The 12,550-nt window shown below is 43.8% G+C and overlaps 1 pseudogene; it reads left to right on the forward strand.

Annotated features, from left to right (window-relative positions):
* Nucleotides 1-8,071: 8,071 nt before the first annotated feature.
* Nucleotides 8,072-9,897, forward strand: LOC124080753 (zinc finger protein 10-like; annotated as a pseudogene).
* The last annotated feature ends 2,653 nt before the right edge of the window (nt 9,898-12,550 follow it).

Consider the following 12,550-nt stretch of genomic DNA (forward strand, 5'->3'; position numbering starts at 1 on the left):
AAGAGGGAAAAGGGCTTTGCACTGTGAATCTGTACTCGAAGGAAGAAAGACCTGAATAGTGATTTGCACTCTTTTGATAGATGCACTCAGGAACTGTACAAGACTGGAAGTGCATGTTTGATTAAAAATGGAACCAGCCCTCCTCTGTACTGAGCATGGTTCTAGGCACTATGGATATTTCTGGGGTGCAGGACACACTCCCCCAACCTCTGGCACCTTGGCATTTGAGAAGCACCAGGAGCAGAGATCACGCTGGCTTCTTCCTGCTGCTCTCCCTTGTTAGGGATGAGGGTGCCCAAGGAATCAAACACATGCTCAGAAGCAGGCAAACTTCACTTTTGCAGAAGGGTGTGCTACCAAGAAAGTCTGTCCCCATTTAAAATGGGGGTGGGCAAAGGGAAGGGCTATAGTTCAAGTGACTAGACCGGACACAGGTTGGGGAGCTCAAGATGGACGTGAGAGGAGGTATTTGGGCCATCCTCTGGACACTGGATCCAGGAAGTTAGATAGGCTTCAGGATGCCTTTCTTACATCTCATTTTTACATTTAAGGTTAAATACTATATTCTCAAAATGGACCAACAGACTTTCTGTTTCGCACACCCTGAAGCAGCCATAAAAGAACCCTTCCTCTAAGGCAGGCCATAAGACTATCATTCCTACAGTCCTCTCTGTACCTGGAGGAAGGGCCCTAAGACAGAAGGCCCAGAGGAGCCTGTGCCAACAGGACTTGCAGAGTCCCGAGTTTCCTCCCATCAGTCAGACCTCCTTGCCCAGTTGTGCTTCTCCACAAGGGTTCATTTCAGCAAACTGAGCATAAGCATGTGGATTTCCTGAGTCCCAGGGTCCTCTTCTGAAGGCCCCTGTGTCAGATTTACATTAAGAGGCTGGAGAAATAGCTCAGTGGAGGAGCGCTTGCGTAACATGAGTGAAGCTCTGAGTTCAACCCCCAGCACCCAAAAATGATGAAACAGAACAAAAATCTAAAACATTCATCTTAAATTCATTTACATGGTTTTCTCTTGCGGATGTGATGTTGCTTTGTGGTGGGGTCTCAGCCAAAGTCCTGGCAGTAGGCATAGATAAGACTGGTTCTTCTCCCCTATGCTACAAACACGAAGGAGAAAAGCAGCCTGCCTCCTGGTGGAATGCCTTGGCTGGCAAGAGGTGACAAAATAGCCCAGCACGTTTATTTGACACATAATTCCAGTGCCATGCAAGGCATGCAAAAGCCAAAGTGCAGGCCTAGGGTTGCAGGAATGCATAAGGAGGAAACAACTTCCAAAAAGACCTTACACATCTGCCTCTCCACATCAGTTGGAGCTGAAAATAAATCAGCATAGCAACCCACAAACACAAAGTCTAGGCTCTTGGTAAGTTCATCTTAGGTTCTAGTAAGGCTGTTTCTTTATAATGACAGCCCTAACCATTTAGTTTTCATGGTTATTTGGGATTCCACTTTATTGAGTCATGATATGAGTCTCTCTCATTAACAGGGCTCTCCCCCTTACTCATTTTCGTGGTATTCCCACAGCATCTAACACGGGGTTGGCACTCAACAACATTTTTTGAGCTATGTAATGGGTGAGTATATTCTAATGGGGCAGATGAAGTGGCAGAAAGCAGGTTGTTCATTGCTGGGTAAACAAAAACAAGGGAAGTCAGCTAGACCTCTTAAAACATCCCCTCCAGCGCTGCAAAGTGACGCAGCTCTGAGTATGGAAAAGCTGAGCTTCCACCACCTCTCACAGACTGTTCTTGGCAGGAAGTATACATCACCCAACCAGAGAATTCTGTTTAATAGGAGAAGAACTTAGTATTTGTTCAAGATATTTTCTTTTTTCGGGGGAGGGGGTACCGTGGATTGAACTCCAAGACACCGACCACTGAGCCACATCCTCAGCCCTTTTTTTGGATTTTATTTAGAGACAGGGTCTCACTGAGTTGCTTAGCGCCTCGCCATTGCTGAGGCTGGCTTTAAACTTGTGATCAGCTTCAGATCCATCAAGATAGATGAGTAGAAAAGCAAACAATATGAAAAAGCAAGGGAATAAACCATTTAGAACAATACAGAATACCTCAACCACAGACTCCATCTACACCACAGTGGAGAAAATGTCAGAGATGAAATTTGGAAACTTTATGGTTAAATTGATGTATGAGTTGAACAATGACATAAAAAGTGAAATGAGAGAGAAAATACAAGAAATAAGATATTTCAATAAATAGAGATTCTGAAGAAGAGTCAGTCAGAAATCTCCCTCAAAAAGAATCAATAAACCAAATTAAAAATCAAATGAGGGCTGAGGGTATAGCTCAGTTGGTGGAGTGCTTGCCTTGCAGGCACAAGGCCCTAGCTTTGATCCCCAGCATGACCAACCGACTAGATCACTTGAAACAGATATTCAGGCCTCAAAAACAAACTACCTCATCTTTTTAAAAATCATTTTTTAGTTGAAGATGAACACAATACTTTCATTTTATTATGTGGTACTGAGGTTTAAGCCCAGTGCATCACATGTACCAGGCAAGAACTCTACCACTGAGCCACAACCCCCGGCCCAGAGTATATAATCTTAAAAAGTTGAAATTACTTTACATTTATTGTTCTTGTATCCAGAAAACACGGTGCAGTATTTTTATTGTAAAAGTTCTATAGATTTCTACACAGAAAGCCATATTTTCTACTAATATAGTTTCACTTCTTAACTTCTAGACTAAATGTCATTTATTAGTTATTGATTTTTTGATCACTGGTTCACTCTCTTATTATACATATCTTTAGATTTTCAATTCCTTTTTATGTTAGTTTAAGTCTGAAAGAATTCCCCACGCAAAGACACTTCGCCGGGAGAATTCCAATTTTATTGCAAAAAGCAGTGTGCTTATATAGAACTAAGGGGGAGATGGTAGGGTTTAGATAAATGGCAGGCAACCCGTTTATTGGCAAGTTCTTTCAGATATCAGCTCCGGAGCCCAGGAATTAGTTCTCATTGGGGCTAAGGTTCCCCGCCAGCGAGATTTGAAATTGGCGCCGGCAGGAATGTTCACACGGGCGGGAACTTTTCGCGCCACTGCAGAAAAGAAGAAGGTAGGAAGAAGAGGTGCTTAGGCGCCATGTTGGGGTTTTTTCTCTGGGGTATGGCTGCCGTTTATACTTTTCCCAACAAAGTCAGCTTGTTTTTAGGAATTGGTCCACATCATCTAGTTTATCTTATTTGTTACATACAGTTGTTGATAGTATTCTGAAAAAATCCTACTTTTTTTGTAAATTCTGAATTGATGTCCCAAGTTTTATTTCTATCTTTGGTAATTTCAATCTTCTTTGTCTGTCTGTCTGTCTCCCTCTCCTCTCTCTCTTTCTTGCCCTCTATGGTTAGATTTAATGGTCAATTTTGTTAATCTTTTTAAGGAAAATAAAATTCATTTTATGTTCACTGGTTCTTTTATCTCAGTTCTGCTATGTTTTTATTTAACTTTTTTCTACTTAACATGTAAATTTAGAATACATTTTTAGTAAAAATTACAAATGTCATATGTCAGTTTTGTCACAATGTATGTTGTGTGACATTTACATCATTATTCCATCCATCTTTTGGTTCTTTTTTTGGGGGGGTTCACTCTCATTCCTGACCTTTATGTGGTTTTGAATATAAAGTGAATTCCTTGTACACAGCTGTATCTTTTTATGCAGTACTAGCTATTAAACCCACGTGTTCTTTTCCACTGAAGTATGTTATCAGCCCTTTTTATTTTTTGAGATAGGACATTGACAAGTTGCTGAGGTTGACCTCCAACTGCCATCCTCCTATCGCAACCTCCTAAGTCTTTATTCTTCATGTTCATATTTATTTTTTAGTATCTTCCTTAAAATTGGAGAGTTGGATCTATTTTCATTTAAAGCAATATTTCTGGTATTTTGCTGTTCCTTTTCTTCATGCTCTATGCTTTCTGTTGCATCGTTGCAGTTTTTTTCCTCATGTTAGCATATTGTTTTGTTTTTCTTAGTTTTAATTAATATTCTAACCTTATAAAATGAATTTGCATTATATCTACTTAGTATCATAAGTATACAAAATTCTGCTTCTTTACAACCCTGTCCCTCAACTCTGATCCATATTTTCATGACGGGATATTTTTATAAAGTGTTTATGTGCACAATGGTTTGAATGGGGTTTAGCCTCCAAGGTTTTATGCATTGCATATTTAGCTCTTAATGTGGTAGTGTTGAGCTGATTGAATCTTTAAGTAGGGTGAGGTGGAGTCTAGTGCATGATTATCAAGTCATTGGGCCATCACACTCAGAAGAGTGTCTTGCAGTGAGTTCTTGAAAAAGTAAGATTATGATAAGGTGAGACTATCTCTAATTTCTGCCTGCCTATGTCATTTTCCCCTGTCCCACATACTCCTGCCATGATGTCATCCACCATATTATAATGCAGAAAACTGGGTACCAATCAGAAATCAAATTAATGAGACCCTGGATATTGGTCTTTCAGTCCCCAAATTGTGAGTTAAATAAGTCTTGTTTTCCTGGTACAGTGCCCAGTACTTTTTATAGCATCAAGAAATGGGATAATATGTGCCGTTCAACATAAATTGGTGAGTACTGCTTTTGCATTTATACTTTCAAATAAAATAGAATATAGAAGTCACAAGTTCAAAATGCTGTTGTACTATTTTCTATATTTATCTACTTAGCTCTCTTTAACATCACTTCTTATTATTTTGTATGGTTTTATGGTATTGTCTTTTACCATTCCATTTAAGTTTAGTGAGTTATTTGGCATTTCTTGTAGTACTTGTTTACAACAACAACAAAAAGCTTCTCATTTTTTATGCCTTTATTTCATTTATTTATTTATTTTATTTTTGTGGTGCTGAGGATCGAAAACAGGGCCTTGCACATGCTAGGTAAGTACTCTATCGCTGAGCCACCACCTCAGCCCCAAGCTTCTCATTTTTTATTACATGAGAGTATATACGTTTTTCCTTTTCTTTCTTTTTGATGCTGGTGACTGTATTCATTGTGCCACTCCCATGGCATGTGTTACCTATTTTCCCTTCATTACCAGTGCATAGACTGCCTGCATCCTAATGATTACTAGCCATTTTGGTTATCAGATCTGCTTTCATGTTCTTAAAGAGTTTGTGTTTCACTGATTAATTTTACATGGCAAGAGCTCCAGAGCATAAGAGCAATGATGCTTGAAATACACATAAGAGCATCTGTAAAAGCTGTTAATTCACATCATCTTAAGAAGATGAGCACAATAGTACATTTTAGATAGCAAAACTACATTCACTGATTTTATTAATTATTATTATTATTATTAATTGTTATTAGTTACTGTCAACATTTTACTGTGCCTCATTTTTTAATTAACCCTATTGTAGGTATGTGCACAGGAGAAAGCAGTTGTTTTCATCAGCTTTTATCACTGCTGCAACTAAAAGAGCCAAAAAGAACAATGGCAAAAGAGGAAAAGTTTATTTGGGAGCTCACAGTTTCAGAGGGCTCAGTCTATAGAAGGCTGGCTCCATTCCTCCAGGGATCAAGATGAGGAAGAACATCATGATAGAAGAGTGGGGTGGAGGGAAGTGTCTCATACCTTGATCAGGAAGCAGAGAGATTTCACTCTCCAGATACAAAATATATACCCCAAAGCCATGCCCCCAGGGACCCACCTCTCCCAGTCACACCCTATCTGCCATCACGGACAATCCAATCACAGGGTTAATTCCCTGAGCCTGTTTCTACATTCTGCATGAGGACATGGCTAGAAGACACTACCTAGGAAGAGGAGGCCCTAGAGCCTAGATCCTGGACTTCCCAGAGCTGTAGAGAGTCAATTTCTGTTGTTTATAAATCATCCAGCCTAAAGTGTTTTGGTATAGCAGCCCGCAGCCCGAGACAGCTAAGACACTTGTTTGTTATAAAGGATAGACATGAACACTCAGAAGAGATGTACACGATAAGGTCCAGGAAGATCCCCAGGACAGGAGGCTCTGCCTGCGTGGAGTTGGGTGCACCACCCTCCCTGTACATGGGTGTGTTCAGCAACTCAGAAACTCCCTGAACCACTGCTTATGGAGAGCTCTGTGAGACTTAATCACATAGGAATGATGGACTATTAACTCAATCTCCAGCTTCTTTCCCTTGAGGATGGAATGAGGACTGAAAGTTCCAAGCTTCTAGTCATTTGTTGGGTCTCTCTCATGACCATCCTCCATCCTAAAGCTGCCCTAGAGCACACCGAGATCCTTATGAGAGCAAAAGACCCATATATTACCTAAAAGAGTCTGAAGGATTTAGGAACTCTGTGCAAAGAAACAAATATTAGAACAAAAGATGCTCCTAACACCCCTGTCACTCAGGAAATAGGATTTGGAGAGCTCTGCTCCAGGAACTGAGGGCAGAGGACAAACATGTGTTTCTTATTTTGTCACAACCTGTAATCTCTCCAACTCTGTGACTTGCTTCCCCCAGACCCATAGCCCCAAGCTAAATCTGAAAAGAAAAGGAAACCCCAGTGGAGAACAATCTGAAAATACCTGGAAGATCCTCCTCAACAATGTTATCAGAACAAGGAAGGTCAGAGAAGCTGCACAGAGCCCCTACAGAGACTAATGACTAAATGCTGCATGGGGTCCCAGAACAGGAAAAGGTAAAAACTAAGAGAATCCAAACAAAGTATGAGCTGTAATTAAAAATAGCATGTTAGTGTTTACTCGTTATGACAAGTGATGTAAAATGTTAACATATCAGACAAAATTTATATTCAGGCTGACTTGAATAGAGTTGAGAGCTTTTCACCCTGAATTCCCCTAAGTCTCTTATAGGAAAAAGCAATCCCTCTTCTTCTCTGTTAAAATTTGTCTTCTCTGTTTAAAAGGCAGTAAGAAAAGCCCCCAGGGCAGGGGCTTTGAAGAAGGTGCATGGTTTCCATGATGTGATGCCCCCCCCCTTTACTATCTCCTGGGCCCATGGCAAGTCTCAACTCCCAGCACAGATAGGCAGGCCAGGGGCTTCTCTTGGTGGACACAGGTGCACACACATGAGTGTGAGACACTGCTAATTTTTCACAATATAAAAAAAAATTAATCAAAATTATTGAATGATTTATATCTATTCGCAGCTTTAAGCTTTTTGTGTCTTTGAATTGGTTATGCCAATTGTAAGACCCTATCAGTGACATAACTTTATATGTGAAGGGTTATTTATGGATAAGAATGTTCTTCCCATCATTATTTTACATTCTAAAGCTTAGGAAACAAAGCATCTATCAATAGCATGGATGGCTTAGAGTAGAGACCTTGTAGCAGCCACCCACAGAATGTTAAGTACTTTTACAGTTCCTTCTATAACATAATACTATGTAGCTGTTTGAAAGGTAAAGAACAAATAGATACCAGATGATAGCCATTCAAAATATTCTGAATAACAAATGCAGGTTGTTGAACCATATTGATTTCTGGTTCTAGTTTGAGAGCTTATGTGTATATTAATCTGTATATATTCCTACACAGGTGTGTGTCAGTAAATGCACCAGCAAAAAAAAAAAAAAAAAAAATCAATTAATCAAAAAATAAAACTGAGGCGGGCCGGCGCCACGGTGGACGCCGCCCTGCCGGCGTGGCCCTGGGCCTGCTGCCTGTGCCCGCCGCCTCCTGGCCGGCCTCGCTTCCCGCTTCCCGCTTCCCGCGCACGGGAAGGCGGAGGTGCCCGCGGGACAAGTAGGGCAACCCCCCACGCACCACGTGACCAAATAAGAAGATGGGCTGGAGTTCTCTGTGTGATCCAGGAAAGGGGAACTGCTCCACCAAGACCAAGACTCGTTATGCTACTCAGCCAGAACAAGAGGGGAGTCTTGCGGGAAGACGGCAGATAAGAGGTGCAGTAAAGACGCCACAGCGATTGCTGGGAGAACTTACCACGAATGTTGAAGAGCGCCTTCGGGGAGAAGGACATGAGAGCAGAGGGCTGCCCCAAGCCGAGGAGCGAACAGCCTGGTGATGGTAAACAGGACTCTCCCGTTGCTCAGGAAAGTGTTGCCAAGTACAAGGAGGGCATGGAGGCCTCGTTGCTGCCTGCCTGGTCCCAGACAATGGTGACCTTCAAGGATGTGCTTGTGGACTTCAGGAGAGAGGAATGGCAGTGGCAGCTGCTAGACCCAGCTCAGCAGGTCATGTACAAAGATGCGATGTTGGAGAACTATGAGAACCTGGTGTCCTTGGGCACCAGATTCCTATTAGAGGTGATCCTGCAGTTGGAGAAAGGGGAAGAGCCCTGGCTGGTGGAGAGGGCAGTTCACCAAGAGGTGTGTCCAGATTTGGATTCTACTGTTGAAATGAAATCACCTGTTTACAGTAAGAACATTTCTCAAGATAAAAAAAAAGAACCCTGTGGCATTAAAGTGGAAGGAATGGCAAGGAAGGATCTCTGGTATCTGTCATTGGAAGACCCATTGGGCAAGTATCAGGAGAACCAAGACAGACATTTGAGGCAAGTGGCCTTCACCCCAAAGAAAGCCTTTCCTCCAGGCAGGGTCTGTGAGAGCGGTAAGTATGAGGGCAGCTGCCTCCTTCTTGCTCAGCTGGTGCTGAGGGAGTATTTCCACACATGGGGCTCAGATGAGAGAAGCATGAAACATGACCTGGCATTTAGGGGGCATCAGGGGCACTGCATAGGTGACAGTGAGGAGTGTGGCCAGGCCTTCTGCAAAAGCATCCACCTGATTGAATGTTCGAGAGATCGCACAGGAGGCCAGCCCTGCAAGTGCCCTGCTGGCAGCAGCCCTCTCAATCCCGGGGCATCCCTCCACATGTCTCTGGGAACACACAGGGAGAAGCCCTATGAGTGTAAGGAATACAGAAAGTTCTTCAGCTGGCGCTCCAATCTTACCAGGCACCAGCTCATTCACACTGGAGAGAAGCCCTTTGAATGTAAAGAGTGTGGAAAGTCCTTCAGCCGGAGTTCCCACCTTGTTGGGCATCAGAAGACGCACACTGGCGAGGAGCCCTATGAGTGTAAAGAGTGTGGAAAGTCCTTCAGCTGTTTCTCCCACCTGGTCACCCACCAGAGGACACACACTGGGGACAAACTGCACACATGCAGTCAGTGTGGAAAGTCCTTTGTCCACAGCTCCAGGCTCATTAGGCACCAAAGAACACACACAGGAGAGAAGCCCTACAAATGCCCCAAAAGGCCTTCCGACAGAGCACGCACCTCATCCTCACCAGAGAACTCCCGTCCAAGTGCGGCTCTATGAGTGCAATGAGTGTGGGAAGTCCTGTGGCCAGTGGTCCCACCTGGTGGTGCACCACCAGATCCACACTGGCCTCAAGCCTTGCGAATGTAAGGACTGTGGGAAGTGCTTTGGTTGCAGCTCGCACCTCTTCTCACATCAGAGGACCCACACTGGAGAGAAGCCTTACGAGTGTCACGACTGTGGAAAGTCCTTCAGCCAGAACTCTGCCTCATCGTGCACCAGAGAATCCACACTGGGGAGAATCCCTACAGGTGATGCCAGTGTGGAAGGCCTTCATCCACAAGAATGATCTTGTGAAGCACCAGAAGACCCATGCTGGAGAGGAGACCTATAGGTGTCAGCGGTGTGGCCTCGCCCTCAGCCAGTTCTCCCCCTTTGTTGTCCATCAGGTAGGGCATACTGGGGAGCAGTTCTTCACCTGCCATCAGTGTGGGGCTGAGCTTGCAGGAAGCCCTGCCCTCACCTGCATTCCAAACAAGGTGTACTAGGAAAGCAAGGGCTGGTGTGGTCACTGTAGGGCGTCCTTCACCCAGAGCTTTGCAGAACACCTGGAGAGAAGCTCTGCACGTGGACATATGTGGAGTCAGGTACAGTGGCCAAGCCTGTGATCCCAGCTACTCTGGAGACTGAGGCAGAAGGATTGCAAGTTCAAGACCAGGCTCAGCAACAGTGCAACCCTGTCTCAAAATAAAGAATAACTTTATAGAGAGAAGTGATGGGAGGGGAGGGGAGGGGAAGAGGGGATAGGAAGGGCAGCAGAACAGAATAGACATTATGATTGCTGTATATAGGTGACTGTATGACCAATGTGATTCTGCAATCTGAACAATCAGAAAAATGAGAAATTATACCCCAATTGATTCAAATGTATGAATTGCCAAGATCATTGTAATGTCATGTGTAGCTAATAAAAAAATTTTAAAAAGAATAACTTTAAAAAGGGTTGGGGGTGCAGCAGAGCATCCCTAGGTTCCATATCTAGCACCACCAAAAAAAAAAAAAGGTCCTGGAGCAGGAAAAATCCACTAATTTCATTTCAGTACACAAGTCCAATTTTCTGAAGCATTATTGACCAACCGAAAGTGCTGGCCTGAGGAGGAGCTGTGAGGATGGTGGTTGGGGATGATCCAGCCTCATTACTGTCCTCAGAAGGAGAAGAGATGAGGGTGCCTGTGGGGGCGGGGGGGTGGCTTGCTGAGAAAGAGAACAGCTGGGCTGCTGCACCAAGCTAGCAGGACGCACTCCCTTGGCCAGGTGCTGCTCAGTGGCACTCCTGAGGTTGACATCTTGGCTAGGTCACACTTTGGTTAGCAGCAAGGAAAATGCATCTCATGTCAAACAGTAAAGAACACATTTACACTACCAGTGATACTCATTTTTAAATACAGTTCCACATGGGCAAGAATTCAGTGGAAAGATGAGAAAGTCTCAGTAAATGGGCAAAACTGACGTGTTAGGTTATGGGATTTGAGCTTTATAGTCTATTCAGTGTTGCTGAAATAATTGTTAAGACATCTTAAGTGCACAGAAAGGACATCTAGTTTCTTCAGTATCCAGGAAGCTTGAGGACCACCTGCTAGCCAAGGTTCCTATCGATTTTAAATTGTTTGGGGCCATAGAGTTCCACTCTTTGCAAAAAGGTGCTGAAGGTTCCTAAGCATTTTAAAATGCAGCAATTCTCTGGATGTGGAGACTTAGAGGATCCTTGGGCATTTGGATACTCAAGGGAGGGTCACCATTGGATCAGGAGCAGGAACCTGGGCAACATTCAGAGCACATGTGCGCACCAGACAACCCAGCACTGCCGAATCCTTTCCCTTTGTGGAGGAGACTCATTGTCCGAGGGCATGTACTCAAGCTGCAAAGCCCAGGGTGGAACCCTACCTCTTTCCCTGACTAACTGGTGCTCGTGGGCATCTGCTGGGCTTCTCTGTGCTTGAAGTGCAGACAGCCCCCCAGCAAGCTGGAGATGAGAGTAGCATGTACCTTGGATCATCAAGGTGAGTGTTTGAGAGTGAGTGTGAAGCTTAGAAGAGGGCCTCACATGTGCCAAGTTCTTTGTCACCATTACCATGATTGTTAATATATTCGCCCCATTGAATGTCACTTGTCACCTAATTTACATGTGCTTGTTGCTTCCTGGGTTCTCAGGTGCCTGAGAACCACCTGCTGACCAAGGTTCTTATTGATTCTAAATTTTGGGGGGCCATAGAGTTCCACTCATGCATGCTTTTCCCTTTTGCCTACATCAGAATTTACCTGTGAAAGTTACTGACAATTACTGAGATTATGGTTTAATTTCCAAGGATCAGTAACAGCTTTTAATATTGTATGCAAAATCGTTTTGTTGTTATAGAGGTCTTCTAGGGGGAAGACCCCAATCTTCAGATTCTCTGGTAAGTCTTTTTTACCCCAAAAAAATTCAGGAATAGGATCTGTTTTAATTTTCTGTTTCATTCTATAAATGAATCTTGTGTGTGTGTTGTAAAAAGTGTCAAAATCAAAGTGAAGTACCTTGCATCAACCCTAACAAAAAAATAAGTCACAAGGTTGTGAAGGAAGAGCTGTCACGAATGATTGCCTGGTAGTGACTTTGACAAGATGCTCAGAGAGCCACACGTGCACTCAGAGGCCACGAGGCTTCACACAGATGGCCCTTCACGGGGACACCTGCCCAGCGGCTGTACTCAGCCTCAGAGTGACGTCACCTTGCTGTTCATGGTTGTGGCTAGTCATCTTTCAAAGTACCTGATGTCCTTGTTTTTGCCTTTAAAAACTTCCCCTTGCTGCCATCTCCGTGAGTACATCTGCAGTTTACTGTGACACACATTTTCCTATTGCAGTGCTGCTCCCAAGCAACAGTTGACTTGGCTTCAGTGTCACTGTGTGCTTCTCAGTTAGCAGTGGGGACTGACCATGGTTTGCCATTTTATAGCACAGGTGATGCTCAGATGGCTGAATGATAACATTGCAGAGACAAGCAGGTTGTGATCTCTCCCGGGAAGAACTAGGACGGTGGCTGGAATCAGAGTCTTGTAAAGGAGCACAGCTCCTCATAACTTGTGCTTTGTGATAAAGTGGGGAGAACATCAGTGGTGGCAGAGCCAGTCAGATCCAGGGCTGCTAGTTTCCCTATGCTGTTCACATGCAGTGTGCTCCTGTCCGCAGTTTTCATTACGGCTGTAGTTCTTCACAGGAATGTCAGAGTAGCCTTTTAAGTGGGCCTCAGGTTTTCTGATACCTGTAGCTGGTGTTCCTCAACTGTTCAAGGAGGATACT

Source organism: Marmota monax, unplaced genomic scaffold (genome assembly GCF_021218885.2).
Source record: "Marmota monax isolate L192 unplaced genomic scaffold, Marmota_monax_Labrador192_F-V1.1 WCK01_AAM20220418_F8-fsc00298, whole genome shotgun sequence".
Lineage (NCBI taxonomy): Eukaryota > Metazoa > Chordata > Mammalia > Rodentia > Sciuridae > Marmota > Marmota monax.